This window comes from Typopeltis vanoorti, chromosome 21 (genome assembly GCF_054136105.1).
Source record: "Typopeltis vanoorti isolate ZY-2024b chromosome 21, IOZ_Tvanoo_1.0, whole genome shotgun sequence".
In the NCBI taxonomy this organism is placed as follows: Eukaryota; Metazoa; Arthropoda; class Arachnida; order Uropygi; family Thelyphonidae; genus Typopeltis; species Typopeltis vanoorti.
Window position 1 is genome coordinate 79093470 of NC_143569.1, and position 19145 is coordinate 79112614.

A 19145-nucleotide genomic window follows, 5' to 3' on the forward strand; every position below is an offset into this window, starting at 1 on the left:
CTCTTCTTTCAGTTTACTGCTCATTATCCTTCTAGGAATAAAGAAGGAACACTAGTAAAGTGATCATTAAATGGCTTAACTATGTCATCTGCTTTGGTCACCTGATTCCCATTTTCATCCTGCAAGATAATCTGTCTACTATCATTTTTCCACCTGCTCGCCACATAGTGAGAAAACCTCCTTGGGACTCACCTAGTATTGCAGTGCAGGTCTCCTCTCATATTCTAATTTTTCTCTCCTTACAATACTAATCATTTTCTTAGCCTGAGCCTTATATTCCTCATGCAACTGCTCTCCAACTTTCTTTAATGTGCCTTCAATAGTCGCTTTTTCTTCTACAATTCCCCTTTTATTCCTTTTGTCATCTATTTGACCACAAATTGCTTTATCTTCTTTGCCCGAGGTTTTTTAAGTATTTCCTATGCACTAACGGATCCCTCTTGTTTTAAATTCTTTCATCCATTGCACTGCTGCAAGCTGGTTTCTAAGTCTATGATAGTCACATACCTTGTAATTCCACATAAGTTCCTTCTGTTTTGATACCTCCCCATGCCTATTCATTCTCCAAATTAGGACTACAAAGTCTCTCTCACCAATGGGATGCTAGTATGCTATCTCAGTCATAATCAGATCCTATGATGATATGACCAAATCCAGAAGACTCAATTCTTAGGTTCCTTCTACTAGATGCTGCTAAGACAGTTATTCCTCAAGAAATAAAAAAAATCTGTTCCCTTATTACTGCATGCTGTCTCCCCTGCCCAGTTTATATCACTATAGTTGAAGTCCCCCATAATGATAGCCTGCTTTGCACTTGCCAAACAAATTTGCCTAAACATTTCCTGCTCATCACCATCTGGTCTGTGATGTTCTGTCATATTCCCTGGTCTGTAACAAAAACCATATAAACATCCATTTCACACCATTTACTCTTAAAGTAATCAGTGTTATTTCTACTGAGATTCTCCTACCCTGAGAGCACACAATTCATCTCTTATCATGAGTAGCACTCCACCACCACGTTTACCTTCCCTATTCTGCCAAAATTCCCCATTTACAGTCAATAATTTGTGAATGTACTATATTATTATTATTATCACCCAAGACCCCATGGAGTCAAAGACTCATCTAGGAGGTCCTATTATCATACACACAGCTCATCATACCGTGCTTTAAACACACTCAAATTCTCTGCAGACACCACACTCTCAGGCAAGGCATTCCAATAATTCACAACTCTCCATGCAAAAAACCTGCTTCTCACTCCCCTGCTCACACCCTCTTTATACAGTTTCCAGGGATGACCTTGGATTCTCTTCTGATCTCCCACTGTTTTCTGTAGAACCTCTCCAATTGATCCTATAACAACCCCTTACTAACTTAAAGATCTCTATCATATCTGCCCTCTTCCTCCTATCCACCAGACTTTGTAAATTGCATCTTCTCAATCTTTCCTCATATTCGATATTCCAGAGGTCAGAAACTACCTTAGTTAGTCGCCTCTGGACCCTTTCCAACATCTCTTCGTCCTTCTGAAAACCAGGTGATCAAATTTAGATACAGTAGTCCATGTGTGGCCTAATCAAAACCTTATACAATGGAACAAGAATCTCCCTACTTCTACAAGTCAGTGTCTCTGCATCATTTCCAGAAATCTTTGTGTTGTCTTCACAATTTTGGCAATGTGTCTCCTAAATTTCAGATCCTTATCCACTATCACCCCAAGATCTCTTATTTCTTCCACCTCCAACAGTATATCCTCACCAAGCATAAATTCTGCATCCCATCTTTGTTTCCCAAGAAGTAGGATCCAACAAAATGGCGCAGTCGACAGGATTTGAATTCACTAAAAAAGATTGTAATATTAAGTATCAAAATTTGTAATAGTAAAGAGAATTTAAAGATAAATTAAGTGAATTGGTTGTAAATTAGAATCAGGCAAACATAGAAATTATTTTAGAATCCTGATTTTTTTTTAGAGTTGTTGTTGTTAATAGATTAGTATGGCTGTTGCATCTAGCTCAAAAATGGAAGATCATGAATTCTTCAGAATGGTGAACCCCCAACAGCTATTTCCTCAATTTTCAAGAGAGAAATCAGATGATATATTGTAATATTTTACCTATACTGAGAAGCTCAGAGAAAAAGCAAATTGGACTGACTTTCAATTATTAATATTACTCAGAAATAAACTAATAGGTAAAGCAAAGACATTCTTATATTCATCTCCAATACTTAGAGAAACATTTCAATATTCAAAATTTAAGGAAACTTTATTATCTCAATTCTGTAAACTGCGAAGTGTAGGACCTAATCTATGGAAGTTACAAAGGATCACACAGAAAGATAAAGAGAGTGTTACTGATTTCTACAAACGCCTGATAACTCTTTCTAACAGTCTGAATGTATCCAATTCAGATAAACCACATTTTGATTGGGCAGTTTATCAGCAATTTCGTCAAGGTGTTAGGCCAGAACTGAGAGAAACAGCTTATAAAAAGATGATCACCACTAGAAGAATGCCTGAAAGCTGTCAAAGAAAAAGAGCAGATGATTGGTGACATTTGTCCCTCATCCAATGCAATTTTTGTCAATGTTGTGGATAAAATTAATTATCCCTTAGGCCAGCCTAAAGTTGGAGGGAAGAATAATAAGGAAGAGGAGAAAAGAAAAGATACTGGAGCAAGTCCTATTAGTGTTAGTCACATGACTGTGAATGAAGATCAAACCAACAAGAAGTTGATGGCAGATGTACAGAGCTTAATTCACCAGGAAGTTGAGAAATTGAATCAACCTATTATGGATAGTCTTAATAAAGTGATGAGGCAATTGGCATCATTCACTCTACAGTCTAAAGAAAACCAAAACCCCACAACAGATAAGGTTGATGAAAGAATTAAATTGGAAGTAGAAAGGCAAAATCAACCTATTTTGGCAAATATAAGTGAGTTGTTACTAGGACTACAAAATATTAAACAACAGATATCATTTGTATCTCAACCTCAGATGGAGAGAAAACATAGAGATCCTCCCAAATGCTATAGTTGCAATAAAGTTGGACACCTTGCTAGAAATTGTTTTCTTAACAAAAGAAATTACTCTAATAAAAGCTGGGATTCAAAGTACGGACACATACCCCACAGAGGATATAATAGAATGCAGAAACACCAAGGATCTAATGAACAATTAATGAGAATTAGAGGAGAAATCCTAGGTTCTAAGTGTAATATTTTATTACATACAGGATGTAATGCTTCAACTATTAGAAAGGACTATCTCCAAAGTATAAAACACAAATTATGAAATAGCATTGTCAAACAAAGAGAACCTGTAAGAATTACTACTCTTTCAGACAAAATCTTCATAGCATATGAAAGGATTCGTGCTAGAATCTACCTACCCGAATTTAAACTAAGTGTCTGGCAAGATTTGCTTGTTATACCCTCAACCTCTAACACAAGCTCCCACATTATACTAGGGACAAATTTCTTGGAAAAGTATCAGTTCTCCTGTGATTTTTTTAGAAAAGAAATATCCCTAATGAACAGAAAAAGAAGTATCAGAAGAGCTGGCAATTATATGTATGATAGAACACGGACACAAAGGGAAAGGTTTTGTATACCTAATAAAAAAATTGCTCCAGATAAGGTAGAGCTGTCTATGACTGAACCAACTGTGAAGCATAGTGATACTAATTCTGATGTGCACAATCAGCCTGAAACACAACTTATCACTGATGAACCATCACAACAAGTAGTACCCAAACCTAAATCAGAAGTTGCCACTAAAAATAAATTAACAGTTGAAGTTAATTTTGCCAAAGTAATCAAACTACATCATGGAATAAATCACCAAGTTGTGAGACAACTAAGACTCAATTCTAGTGATAGAGAACATGATTTCTGCTCTGAAAGAACGCTATCTCACTATAGGAATAGGAAACAAGTCTTTCCTTGTACTAAAATTAGACAGAACCCAAAAGGAGATGCAGAGAGAAATAGAACTGTAAACTGTGATAAGAAGTCAAATTATATTCAAACTAAGCGTTATTTAAGATCTTGGAAGGGAGATAAGAAGTCAGTTTTCTCCACTTGTGAGTCTAGTGTGAAAAATTTTTCTTTAAAGAAAAATATTTCAAAGGAAGAGTAAGCCTTTGTTGGATTCTGATTATGTAGAGATTAGAGTAATTATTATTTGGTTCAGAATCCAACATGATCTTCCATCACAAAGGCTAGACTTGTAAATATTATTTAATGTAAACAACTTATTTTACAATTTAATATTCATATAACTATCTTAATTTTGTCTAATATTTAATTATTTAATCAAAGATATATGTATTAATAATGAAAAGACTGTATTAAATATTATTAAGCAATTTTAATTATTATTATGTTAATATTATAAGAACTTGTATTTGATAATTTAACTGTGCATTAATTGAAATGTAAATATTCTTTATTTATTCCTATTTGTAGAAGTTTAGCATTATGCAATACCTCAATTTTATTATATTTTGTTTGGTTGTCATGGAGATGTATGTAAGTGAGTGAGCACGTTTTGGAACACCACGTGAGGAGGTTTATTGAAAAGAGTTTTAGAAAGAAATCATGAGAATAATTTAGGCGGGAAGAACAGATATATAAGCGATGAACACTGAAATTATGAATTAATTAAGGAGATTAGATAGACTAGGAGAGAGAGAAAGGAGAGGATTGGCATTAGGTTGGAATCGGAGCATTCGTCATTCGGGAATCCCAGTGCGATAATAACGAGTCGGCAAGTCACTCAAGCAGCTAAATAAAGTCTGCTAGTCGAGAGGCGGTTAGCTAATAAGTTGTAGAATAACAATTATAGCTACGGAAGACAGCTGAGTGACTACTAAATAGACTAGCAATACTTGAGATTTAATTTCAGGACCGACCTGTCAAGGACACACAGAATCTTGAAATAAAGCATGGAGTTACTAGAGTAGTAGAGGCTGTAAAGTTGAAGTTTACCGTTAGCTGTGTTTAGAATTATAGTGCCTAAAGAATTATTTGAATGCAGGAGGAATGAACAACTGTGCATATAAAACCTCAAGTTAAGAATTATTGTGTGTTGCCTTATTTCATGAGTGATCAGTAGTACTTTATGCAACAACGTTTGTTTATGTGTATTGTGACTGATGATTAATTCAGTTATTGTTTAGGAGAATTTTTTTAATGAGTGCCGTATACTGTTTAAGCGTTTACAGTTATAAAAAGTGTTTACGTATAAGTAGGTAAAGAAAAAAGATTATCGGTAAGATTATTCCAACCGTTAATATTCCTATACAGAGAAGTGTGAGAGTTTCATCCTAGAATTTCCTTATACTAACAGTAACTATTGCGGAAATTAGCTAAAGTGTAAATTTATAAGTGTTTGCTTGTGAAGAGGTATTACTGCAATTTTTATTGTATTTAAAACTTAAAGAACTATGAGATATTGATGTGAATGATCATTAAGGAACTTTATTAAATAGCTAAAAGGAACTGTGAGAAGACTGTATTACAGATAACAGAATTACCATTGTCTGAGTTTGCATGACTTTATTATCAGGAAGGCTGAAGTGCTTCTAATAACTTAATTAGTGATTTGAAGTTAAGTGTAAAATTTGTGATTCTAAAATTAAATGTTTGTTTTTGTTAATCAAAAGCTGTATTTTGCCCGAATCTCTTTTACTGCACCATTCATAAAATATTCGAACCAAGGCAGGCAAATTAAGTAAGTTAAATATACTCGGCCATTATATATAATATTAACATCTAAAAGAAGAGATAGTTGTGAGTTGGTTTTTCTTCAGTTCTTGAACTAATTCAGATATAGAGTGGCGCAGTCTATAAATATAAATTTTCTCTATATTTGAATTAGAAATCAACTTGCAACCTGTCAACTAGTTAAGAACATCGTAATAATTAAATATCAGATCCAAAGTATAGATTGACAAGAAGTAGGATCCAACAACCAAGCATAAATTCTGCATCCCATCTTTGTTTCCCAAATTTTAAAACCTAACATTTTGCAACATTGAACTTACATCCCCATACCCAATCACTCAATTTATTCAAGTCTTCTTGTAAGGCCACAACTTCTTCTCTACTCTTCATGGTTCATCCCAATTTTGCATCATCTGCAAACAACTGAATATCTCCATCCAAATCTTCACCAATTCATTAATATACAAGTTAAACACTAATGGCCCTAAAACAGACCCCTGAAAAACTATAAAACCCTATAAAAACTAATTATATGAGAAATTCTACTTGTCACTTATTATATTTAGTAATTTCTCAAATGTCTCTACTCCAGTATTATATTAATCCATTTCATATTCCTTAAATCCATTTCAACTTAATAAACTAGTTAGCTACTCTTAGCCTGTATAGGCTAAGAGTAGCCAATTTTGCATCATCTGCAAACAACTGAATATCTCCATCCAAATCTTCACCAATTCATTAATATTCATTAATATACAAGTTAAACACTAATGGCCCTAAAACAGACCCCTGAAAAACTATAAAACCCTATAAAAACTAATTATATGAGAAATTCTACTTGTCACTTATTATATTTAGTAATTTCTCAAATGTCTCTACTCCAGTATTATATTAATCCATTTCATATTCCTTAAATCCATTTCAACTTAATAAACTAGTTAGCTACTCTTAGCCTGTATAGGCAAACTGATGCCGATGTTAGCAAGTTGAAAAGGCATATTATTTAGTGTGTCTACTGTCTAGACAGTACAGTCCCACTTGATTTTATGGAAATGGTGATGGATTATAAATTAAAGATGCCAAGAAATTATATTCTTGGTTTAATCTTTTATCCAGTAAGCAAACAGAGTTTGCACATGAAATAACTTCACGACTGGGCAACTCGTATATAGAGGCTAATGACTTCACATTACTTGCCTTAGTATCCCATAATGCAAAGTACATATTCTTACGGACATGTATAATGCTATGTATTATGGGAAGGGTCATTACCCAGACTGGTTTTGACCAATCGCCAATCCAATCCACTAACTCAATATCCAAATCCATGTGATGCAATTTAAAAATCAGTTGTCAAAGCCGTAGAAAAATCAAAAAAATGACAGTGTTATTAGGGTCTCAACAGTGGGAGCCAGACCCAGAATATACAAGGTGGAAGTAATGCAGACATCTTATTGCCATATACAAGTAGCACAAAAGCAGCTAGTGTCATTTTTGTGGCTGTGCTGATTTAAGTAAATAAATTTAGTGCTTGCAATTTTACAAGCACAGTCAGATGAAAAAAAAGTATTATTAATATGAGAAATATTACATTAGTGGTTTTAGTGTGTTAAAGCAACCCTCAAAATGTCACTGTCTAAGTTAAAACAGAAAAGTACCGCAAAGCTGGACAAATGTGTTGAAACTACATGAATATTGCCATCTAATTAAGAGACTGTGGATTGTGACTTTTGCTACTGTGAGCACAGACTATTGCACATATTGAGTCTGATATTGGAAATTAGTGCACAAATTGTTTTTAATGTGCACATGGGCCAGCAAAATTAGAGGGAATATTAGTCATAGCATCAGGAGATCTGAATGCAGCTGGGGTCATTCCTGTCCCTAGATGAAGAAAGTGACCATGACTTGGGGAATGAATAGACAGAAAGAAGTATCAAGGAGAAAGGAATTTATGTGGAATTCTAAGGCTAGTGATTATAATAATCTTAGAGATCAGACAAGGGCAGTTCCATGGATGGAAGAATTAGAAGGGCAAGATATCACCATATTAGCAGCAATGGAAAGTTGTATACCTCAACAGAACACGATTTGGTGTAAAACGAGATACTAATGATATCAAACAAAACTGCAGATGAAAAAGAATTTTTGGAGAGAAGTTACACAACAAATAGAAGACTCGAGCAAGAAAAGTGACTAGCATGGTAAGAAAAGCAAAACCTGAATATGAGAAGATATTAATCCTGAGATCCAAAGGAAAATCTAAAAGAATTCTTTCATTATGTGGCCAGGATGAGAAATGATTGTAAAAGAATGATGAAACTGTGAGATGAAAATAGTAGTAGAATGACTGATGCAGAAGAATTTCACAGGCCTCCTTAAATTTACATTCATACCATGTTCGGATTGATGTGATGTAAACAACAGGTGCCTTTCCAATCAATTCTATGTAGAGTCTTCAGGGCATGATCGGAAAGGCCAGATTTATAGTTATTAAATGAACGTAAATTTAAGGAGGCCTGTGAAATTCTTATCAACTACCCTAATCTCAACAATAATGATGGCCTAAAAATTCCAAGAACATAGATGGAACATATTGTACCCACATAAGCTTTTAGTCTAAGAGTTAATTATAAATTATAAATTAAAGTTAATAAATTGCCTTAGCAATTCATTAACTTTTTATAATAGAATGACATCTGAGTTGGACAAAGGAAATGGCTAAACAGTGGTACCGCTGGATTTTGCTAAGGCTTTTGACAGGATACCCAATGGAATACTGTTGTGCAAATTGGAGCAGATGGGAACGGATTCTAAACTGGTGATATGGATAGGAGAATGGCTCAGGGAGAGATACCAGAAGGTGGTGTATGGAGGAGCCGAGTCCAGGATGAGGCAGGTGACCAGTGATATGACTCAGGGCTCTGTGCTTCGGCCACTGTTGTTTAATTTGTACATAAATGATATAGGAAATGGCTTAAAGGGAGATATTCAGTTGTTTGCTGATAATGCAAAGTTGGATAGCGCAATAAAAAATCAAGCTGTGTTGAGAGTTTGCAGGATGATTTAAATAAGCTGGTAAAATGGGCAAAAGGAAAGGGATGTCAGTTCAATGTGGAAAAGTGTAAAGTTATGCATTTTGGAATTAAAAGATTATCAGCAGTGTACTACATTGATGTGACGGTACCCCAAGAAATTGATGAGGCTAGGGACTTAAGGGTGTTGGTAGATAGGGAGATGAAGTTCAGGGGACACATTACTAAGGTGTCCAAGATTGCACATAGGATTACTTGGTTATTGAGAAACACACTAACATCCAGAGATAAAGAGGTTATTATTCCCCTTTATAAAGCGTTGATACTTCCACATTTGGATTACTGTGCTCAGGTCTGGTCACCTGGATTCTTTGGAGATGAGGAGGTTGTGGAAAGGGTTCAGAGCAGATGCTCCCTACATTGATAGATTGAGAGCTTGTGGATTGCAGAGGTTGGTTGATAGACAGAGAAGAGATGATATGATAGAAACGTTTAAATTACTAGAAGGTTTTTATAAGATTGATGCAGGGGAAATGTTTCAGCTGTGTGATAGTGATGGAAGAACAAGAGGTCATCCCTGGAAATTAAGGAAAAGTGTGGTTAACAAGGGGTGTGAGAACAAGGGTTTTTCACCTGGAGGGTGGTGAATGAATGGAGTGCATTTCCTGTCTCAGTTGTGAGTTCTTCGTCTGTGAATGAATTCAAGAAGAGATATGATAGATTGGGTCTCCCGCGATGAGTCTACTGACTCCATGGAGATACCCGTAATAATAATAATAATAAATAGGACTGTAAGTAATCCATAGGATCTCTAATATAACAACTCTCACGTTAAATTAGTACACCCTAATCTGTAATAAAACAATCTATATGAATTTGTTCTCTAATGATGCTATAAATAGAATGCAGCTTTGATGTAGGTTTTTTTTTTTTTTTTTTTTGTAGAGGTCAGGCCAATAGAATAACAGTTGATCAAATCATTGTCTCTTTGACATACTGTTTGAAATGTAATAAGCTTGTTTCTGTACATATATGTGTATACTCCACATGATGACCTTAATATGAAGGTCAAAACATTGGGAAATTAAAGTAATTATTTCTAACAAGGTTGTAGTCTCCATAATTTGACTGAAATGAATGCTGATCACCGTGTAACACTAAAGGAAAGAAATAAAGAAGTTATGATGCCATTGTATAAGGCCTTAAACAGACCTCATGGATTATTGTGCACAGATTTAGTCACCGATATTTCAAGGTGACGAGGATATGTTAGAATGAGTTCAGAGAAGATTCTCAAAGGTGATTAGTAGTCTTTGGAATGTGGAGTATAAAGACAGATTGGGAAAATGTAAATTGCAAAGTGAATAGGAAGATGGTGGGAGGAGATGATTGACACACATAAGCTAGTCTTCTTCTTCTCTTCTGTCTAAGACAGGTTGAGTCTTCCATTGAGCAGGATCTTCCAGTCCTCTCTATTCCTTGCTTTTCGAAAAAGTTCATTATAAGTTCTACATCCTGAAATGTTCTTTATTGATTTCAGCCAGGTGATTCTTGGTCTCCCGGGTCTTCTTTTTTCAGTTGTAAAAGTATTTATTAGGATATTAGGTAGTCTGTCTGTGTCAATGCATCCAGAGTGGCTGAACCATCTCAGTTATTGTTTTCTAATTTTTTCTAATATTGTCTTCTTATATGATAAGATAAGAAGTCTTGTCTAACTGTGCTATTTGTTTTCTTTTCTATCCAACTTGTTTTATTTATTTTTCTTAAGCATTTCATTTCAAATGGTCTTCAAAAGAACAGAGATGTTGGAAAGGGTCCAGAGGCAACTGACTAAAGTAGTTTCTGACCTGTGGAATGTTGAATATGAGGAAAGATTGAGAAGATGCAATTTACAGAGTCTGGTGGATGGGAGGAAGAGGGGGAGATATGACAGAGACCTACAAGGCTGTTATAGGATCAATATTGGAGAGTTTCTACAGAAAATAGTAGGAGATCAGGGGAGAACCAGAGGTCATCCCTGGACACTGTATAAAGAGGGTGTGAGAAGCAGGTTTTTTTGCATGCAGAGCTGTGAATGATTGAATGCCTTGCCTGAGAGTGTGGTGTCTGCAGATAATTTGAGTGTATTTAAAGTGCAGTGGATTAAAAGGATCTCCTAGATGAGTCTTTGACTCCGTGAGGTCTTGGGTAGTAATAATAATAATAATAAATGCCAACAGTTTTTTCTCCTCGCTTTTCTTAATTGTCCATACTTCTGCTCCATAGATAGCTGTTAGTATAATTATTGATTCATATACTTTGATTTTGGCTTGTTTAGATATCTTATTTGTTTTCCAGATTTTCTGTAATTTTCCCATGGTGGTCCATCCTATCGCTATTCTGTGTCTGATTGTTTCGAGTGCATCTATTGTTTCTGTTAGTTTTGATCTAAGATATATGAAGTTATCTACTTTTTCTATTTGTTCTCCATTTAGGGTGGCTGAGATGTCAGTTTTGTTCCTCTCTATTTTCATCACTTTTGTCATTTGTATATTTATTACTATGCCATATATTTTACAGGTTTCATTTAGTTTGTTTTTCAATCTTTGTAGTTCATTTGGGATGCTTGCAATAAGAACAAGATCATCTGCATATTTGATATTATTTATATTTAAACCTTTGATATTGATTTCAGGCTCATTATCTATTGCATTCTTTACAACTTCTACATATATGTTGAAGAGGCATGGAGATAGTGGACATCCTTACATTACTCCTTTTTGGATCTTTATGGATTCTGTTGTGAGTGTGTCCTTTTTAATTACTGCATTTGTCTTAGAGTAATATTTTATCAGAAACTATTATATATTTATCTATAATACAGTTTCTGATAAAGTTTTTGATTTTTCTAGTAGAACTTTAAGAAGAATTTTTCTATTGATGCTATCAAAAGCTTGTTTCAAGTCCACAAACAACAATTTAGGTCTTTATGGTCTTCCCAGCTGAGTTCTGCTAGTTGGTGCAATGTGAAAACCTGGTCTATTGTTGAATAATTTCCTCGAAAATCCAGCTTGTTTAGTGCCTATCAGTTCTTCATAGGTGCTTTTTAATCTATTTTGTATAATTCTTAAGAATATTTTATAGATGTGGGAGAGTAAATTGATTGGTCTGTAGTTTCTGCAATCTCTTTTGTCTCCTTTCTTGTATATTGGGATGATCTTTCCAGTCATTTGGTATCTCTCCTGTTTCTAGTATTTTGTTGAAGAGGATTGTTAAATATTCTATTGATGTGCTTAAAATTGTTCGACCAGATTTTCCTTATCTCTTCAATATCTCCGGTTTCAGTCATCTTGTTGTTTATCATTGTTACTGCTTTTGCTGAGGATTTCTTTATAATTTAGTGTCGTGGAAAACTTTTAGGCTGTTTTGTTGGTATGCTTCTTGGCATTTTTTAGCTTTTTCTTCTAGCCATTTTCTTTGGTTTTTTTGCACAGGATATCAACTTTATTTTTTAATGCCTCTGTATTTTTCTCTATTCTCTTCGTTGTTTTGTTGCTTTACAAGTATCTTGGCCTCTCTTTTTTCTTCTATTGTGGTTAGAATTTCATGGATTATCCACTGATTGTTTATTTTGGGTTTGTTACCTAGAATATCTTTTGCAATTGATAACACTGTTTCTTTTCCTTCTTTCCAGTATTTTCCACTGTTCTGAGAAATGGAGGGTTTTAATCTCAGGCACATCTGTTCTAAAAATTGACTTATGATTGAACTGTCTTTTAGTTTTGATAGATTGAATCTTTCTTCTTTACTGATATTATTTTTTCTGTTAAATTTTATTTTCACTTTGGCAGTTAATATTTCATGGTCAGTGTCAAAATCAAAACGTCTTAATGTTCAAACATTATTTACTGATCTTTTCCATTGTTTGTTTATGATGATATAATCTATGCAGGATCTTTATATTACCATCTGGGGATGTCCATGTATATTTATTATTAGGACATTGATAAAACAATGTGTTTGCAATCATTAGGTCATTTGCTTTACAGAAATGTATTAATTGTTCTCCTCTGTTGTTAAGCTCTCCGTATCCAAAATGTCCCATTACATCTTTTTTGTCTACTACAAACTGTCCTATTTTAGCATTAAAATCTCCCATCACTATCATGAGTTCTCTGTTTTTTAATCTATCTATTTCATGTTGTAGTTCTTCATAGAAATTTTCTATTTCTTCCTCTAGGTGGTTACTGTCTGGTGTCATATATTTGGATTATTTGACCTCTTTCTTTTGCTTGAAATTTGGCTGTGATTATTCTGGGAGACATTGGTTTTATTTCAATTACTGAGTGTATAAGTTTTTTTCTCAATTAATAATGCAACTCCTTCTCTGTGTATATTATCTTTTCTTACTGAGAAGTATAGTCTTCCTTCTGGTAAATCCATGAATTCATCTCCACACCAATGTGTCTCTGATAAACCTAAAATATTCCATTTCAGTCTTTTTAAATTTTCCTGGACTAATTGCAATTTTCCAGGCTGGTATAGTGATCTTATGTTGAGGGTGGCTACATACTTCACATCTTTTGATAACCACATCGCTGATTTCTCACCTACTCTATGTGGTCTTTGGGTAGGTGCATCTGATTAAATCGACTCCCATTAAACACATAGTAAACAGGTAGTAAGGCTTCGGTGCTAGTTTATACTCATAACTAAATTTAATGAAATAAATACAGCACAGAGAAATAATTAAACAACAGGTTTAATCATTGTGATATTTCAACTCTGTCACAGAGACATCTTTAGGAATACAATATTAAAATTGTAATCACACAAAAACACGCACTACAATTAGTGGAAGAAATTAGACTATTTTAAGCCTAAAGTCATATAAGGATCATCCTCTGTGGGTGCTGTTGTCTAGTCTTAGCTGCTAGGCAGGAAGCCTAAGAATTAAAGTTTCCCAACTCCTGAGAAGTTTATAATGCAATCATTTATTTTTATTTAGATTAGGTTATTTCTATTATTTTTTTAATGTGTTACTGATTTTAAGAAAATATTTCAAGTTTGTATTTGCTGTGATGAAACATAATAGTTTTTCCCTATCTGATTCTTTGAAAGGTTATCCAAGGCATGGTCAGCTAGACCTGACTGCCCATTAGTTGTGGTGTCACATGTATTCACAAAGGCAGATCTCCCAATCTGACCATAATATAAAAAGTTGCAAGAACAAGGAGCCTCATAAACACCTGGAACAGAGACGGGACGAAGTGGATCCTTAGGAGGACAGAGAAGGAAAGCCAGCTTCAAATGAGATTTGAAAGCAGTGCAGATACTTTTCTTTAACATTCTAGCATTCCTCTTATTAAAGAGATTGCTGCTCAGTGGCATAGAAAATCTCAAGATAGGACTGAATGGCAGACCTTAGGGGAGAACTATGTCTAGAAGCACACAGAAAATGGCTGATGAAAAAGAATGTTCTGGCTATTTTTTCTGATGTGCCCTGGTCTACTGTAGGGAGGAACAGCTAATTTATTGATCTTTTTTTGGCACTGTACCCATTGGATAGGAAGGTCTAGAGAAAAAAGCAACTGTAAGGGAAGCCTAGGTAGAACAGAGGTTGGAGATTTGGCTGACACTATATTGTTCAGAGGGAAATAATGGGAAAGTTTATATATGTATCTAGATGTGTGGGTAGATTTACTGCAAATTGAGAAAGAAAGTGTGTCATTGGCCCAAGCCATGTGACCAAACAGAGAACACTTCATAAGCATCTGTCATAAGCATCCATGTGAAGTTGAAAGTCATTCTATCGAGTAGTTTCTTTTATACAGCTGTCTGAAGCAAAAGTATTATCTGTATCCCTTGAAATGGATAAAATTGAGTATATCGTGCAGTTATAAAATTATTTGTAAAAGAAGGTTTAAAGCCAAAAGAAATTCATTCGAAGTTCATAAAAGCTTATGGGCACTCTTCTCTTTAAAGTAGACCTCTCCTTTTAGCTGTTCTTCCCATCTTCTCACATCCCTCTCGAAATACAGACTATAGTAATGCAATCAGGACGATCGCCAGATTAGATCGCACCCTGAGACAAACAATTAAATATCACCCCTGATGGATTATAAGACAAAAATATAAGAAATCTCCTGTTAGCGACCAAGTTTCACAACCATATGATATGACTGGAAGTATACACTGGTTAAATATCTTCCTTTTTAAACATAGTGGGACATCATTGTTTTGAAAAATGCTTTTCAATTTTCTGAATGCACTCCAGGCAAGTTGAACTCTCCTATTTATTTCCTTTTGGAGTCCACAGTTTAGATCAATGAGATGACCTAAGTATGTATATGAAGAGACTATTTCCAAGAAATTGTTTTCTATTATCATGTTTTTTGGTGTTACAAAATGATTAAACATTATTTTAGTTTTTTCTCTGTTTATTTTTAGACCGACTTTTCTGCTTTCATGACATAGGTCTTCTATCATTATATTAAGGTCTTCTGGAGTGTTTGCAAAAATTATGATATCATCTGCATATCTTAGGTGTGTTTTTGTTGCGGAGACAATATTATTATTATGACCATATTATCCCCATGGAGTGTACATATTTATGAGGGAATCCAGACAGAATCTAATCTTGAATACACTTAGATTTTCAGTGTATAAACCTTTATTCATGCAGAATATTCCAAATTTCTCACAGCCCATGAGGTCAGAAATCACACGAATACATTTCCTTAATGTTCTGACCATTTTTTCTGAGGTGACCTGCCGTGAGGCAGACTGCCTCTATGCTACACCCTGTCGACAGTACTGAATGCAATTACTATTCCTGTATCCAGGGCACCTCTGAAAAAAATGGCTAGAACATTAAGGAAATATACTCTTGTATTTCCTTTAACCAGTGTTAAAAGAAAGTTAAAGACATTTAACCAGTGAATACTTCCAGTCATCTGATATGGTTGTGAAACTTGGTCGCTAACAAAAGCACTGACAAATAAATTAACAACTCAAAGAAAAATGGAGAGGTTGATGCTAAGCATCACATTAAAAGATAAGAAGAAAAACACCTTGATAAGAAGCCAAACTCGCATCACTGACATCATTCTTCACCACAAGCAACTAAAATGGAAATGGGCCGGACATCTATCCAGAAGAGAAGATGAGCAGTGGACCACCATACTAACGAACTAGATTCCAAAAGAAGGGAAACGAGGCTAAGGACATCCTAAAAGAAGGTGAAGTGATGAAATATCAAATTTTGTTGGAGAAAATTGGTCAACCATTGCCAAGAACAGAGAAAGGTGGAAAGAACTGGAGGAGGCCTTCATCCAGCAGTGGACAGAAAATGGCTGAAAAGAAAGAAAAAAGAAAGAAATATCATGCGGACTGACATGAACGTGAATGATATATCATGTCATGTGGACTGACTGGGGATCTTTAGTTGTTTGCTGATGATGCAAAGTTGGGAAGAATTATAAGTAGCACTGCTGATGTTAATTCCCTTCAAAAAGAATTGAACAGACTTTTGACTTGGACAAAGGAGTGGGGTTGTAGTTTTAATATTAATAAGTGCAAGGTGTTGCATTTTGGAATGCAGAAATAACAAGGCTGTGTACTATATTAACAGTGCCGTACTGCAGGAAATGGATGAGATTTGAGATTTGGTACTGATGGTTGACAGTAGACTAAGTTTAGAGGGAATATTGCAAGTGTTGCAAAGACTGCACATGGTAGTGATGCTATGATAAGAAGTACTCCAACATGTTTTTTTTTTTTAAATAACGAAAATTAATTACTCCAACATGTACGGATAAGGAAGTGGTTGTGCCACTGTATAAAACATTGGTCAGACCACACTTGGACTACTGTGCTGAAATTTGGTCACTTGGTTTTCCGTGTGATGTGGAAACATTGGAGAAGGTCCAGAGATGAGTGACTAAGACAATATCAGGACTTTGGAAGTGGCTATGGAGTGAGGTTAAAGAAATGTGAATTGCAGAGTTTGGTGGATAAGGGGTGATATGATGGAGACATTTAAGTTAGTCAGAGGATTTTATTGGATTAATCCAGATGGGATTATAAAATGAGTAGAAGGCAAGAGAGGAAAAATCAGATGCCATCCCTGAAAGTTATGTAAGAATGTGGTGAAGAGGGGTATCAGGAGTAGATTTTTTACATGGAGAATTGTCAATGAATGGAACGCATTACCAGAATGTGTTGTTAATGCAAGGAGTGTTAAAGATTTTAAGATTCAGTATGATAAATGTGCTGTCAGTTGAATGAACCTCCCATGATGAGTCTGTCACTCCATGGAAGGTGCAATAATAATTTTCAAAGCAGAAAGATAATACAAACATATGATAAATATATTTCTTTTATATATATAATTTGTTACATGTTTTTGTGTCGTGTATTATATTATGAAAGTACTCAATCAACTTATGAAATAGAATATATGAGACTTCCTCTTATCCGACTTGTGGTTGAGTTGCTACATAGTGGGATGTTGTGATTATTAACCCTCCCCACGTCTAATTAAAGAAAGGGCAGAGTAGTCAGGAAGACAAGACTTGAATTTTCATATTTCAAATAGCAAAGAAATTCTAACCATAATAAACACCAAACGTTCTAAGCGATTCAACAATACAGAAATTTTATTGCGAATCACAGTTCTGGATAAAATTTCTATATTATTTCCCCCCCCCTTCTTATTTTTCCTCTTGACTAGCGTTTAATTCGTTATTTTTCTTAATGAAATGTTTCCTTTGGGTCGTTCTTTTATTTATTGTGAAACAATCAATAATTTTATTGACTGTGAAACAATCAACGACATTCTGGTAGAGAAATGTATTTAATTCACTTAGGAATAAACCCGCTGAATGTTATTACAAAGTGATCTATGAAAATATCAATGGCAAGATAAATGTATTTTCAACGTGCACTTATTGTCAATAACTTGTGATAATTACACAATAAAGACAAGGCGAAAGAAAAATAACTAATATCAAATTAACCGGTACAATGTTCACAAGTGTCAACAAACCTCTTCAACCGTTGTATATAGTTATCTTAAAACAACAATTTCGACATCGATTTATATACATCTTTGGAAATAATGAAAAAAAAAAGTATTGCAATATTATCCGAAATAAATTCTTTCAATGTTCCACAAATCTGTTATAATTATCACATTTTTCTTCTTTTTTTTGTCAATATTTTATAATTACAAGTGAGTTATGTTGCACATGGTAAGTGGGATATTGCTGATTTCAATATCTCCTATGCCATTTCTTTTAAAACGCCATTTGATTCTAATTTTCTTAACAGGCGTTGACACTTACCTTCTTGTCAGTTTTTAATCATAAGGATAAGCAGATGTATGTAGTGACTGCTGCTAACGGTGTCACTGCACGTGAATGCAGTAGCACTTATAGACTAGTAAACCAAACGTCCAGTGCAGGCTAGACATTGGCCTTGGGTTGCACAACGCCGGTCGCTTATCGCGTTGCGTTTCATTAGCGGTATTGTCTAAAATAATAGTAATTTCTCGTGGCTAATTTTGCGAGGGAAAAAAAAAATGTCAGAGAGAAAAATGTAAAGCTGAATCTAAGCTGTTAAAAGTTTTTTGAAATTATAATTTGAATCTGTGCTGCTTAAATAATTAAATGCAACTAATCTGTTAACATTCCAGATTAGTTGCAAAGATTTGGAATGTCAAAACATTCCAAATCTTACTATAAAATTGTTTTTTGATTTTGGGAATATTATATACAAATATCGCCAGACTACTTGTCAAGTTTAGTGTTTAAAGTAGGCTACCACTAAAACGCAGATCGATGAATAAATCAATGGATACAAAGCTAACAGTGACATCCTGTGCTCATGAATCTGAAGTTCATGGATATTAGGGCTAGTCATAATTATTCAACCCCAGTTACCTAACCTATTTCTAGATACCTACTGACCAAGTGGTAATTGCGATCCAACACCTAACCAGTGATTTTGTTAACGTGACGAAAAATAAATAAAATAAGACGACTAGTATTAATAAAATGAACCAATTTTATTTATCATATTCTTTAGCGACTTGATTTTAAGGTATTTGTAGAAGTATATATAATATATGAAACTACATCATTTAGTTTTAAAATAATTTTGTGATTCTAAATATAAACTTTTACAAATGATCTAATTGCTTTCTCCACAATTTGTCTTCATAATACAGTTTTCATTAGAAAACTTTGATCATCTGGATATTATCACACAGAGATACTTAATTTGAACATGAATCTTTATGGAATGGGGAAAACAGCATACCTTTGATAAAAGGTATAAACTTCTATACCGATGATGATGATTTCGACAAGATATGCAAACTTGCCAAAGG

General features: G+C 34.4%; 1 protein-coding gene across 3 annotated transcripts in view; it reads right to left on the reverse strand.

Moving 5' to 3' along the window:
* Positions 1–18237, reverse strand: part of LOC150095019 (protein deacetylase HDAC6-like) — a 694680-nt gene extending 676443 nt beyond the window's left edge. For all 3 annotated transcript variants that reach the window (XM_090411706.1, XM_090411707.1, XM_090411705.1), the window contains exon 1: positions 18100–18237. The gene's annotated coding sequence lies outside the window, so the exon portion shown is untranslated. The remainder of the gene's footprint in view (positions 1–18099) is intronic.
* Positions 18238–19145: the final 908 nt, after the last annotated feature.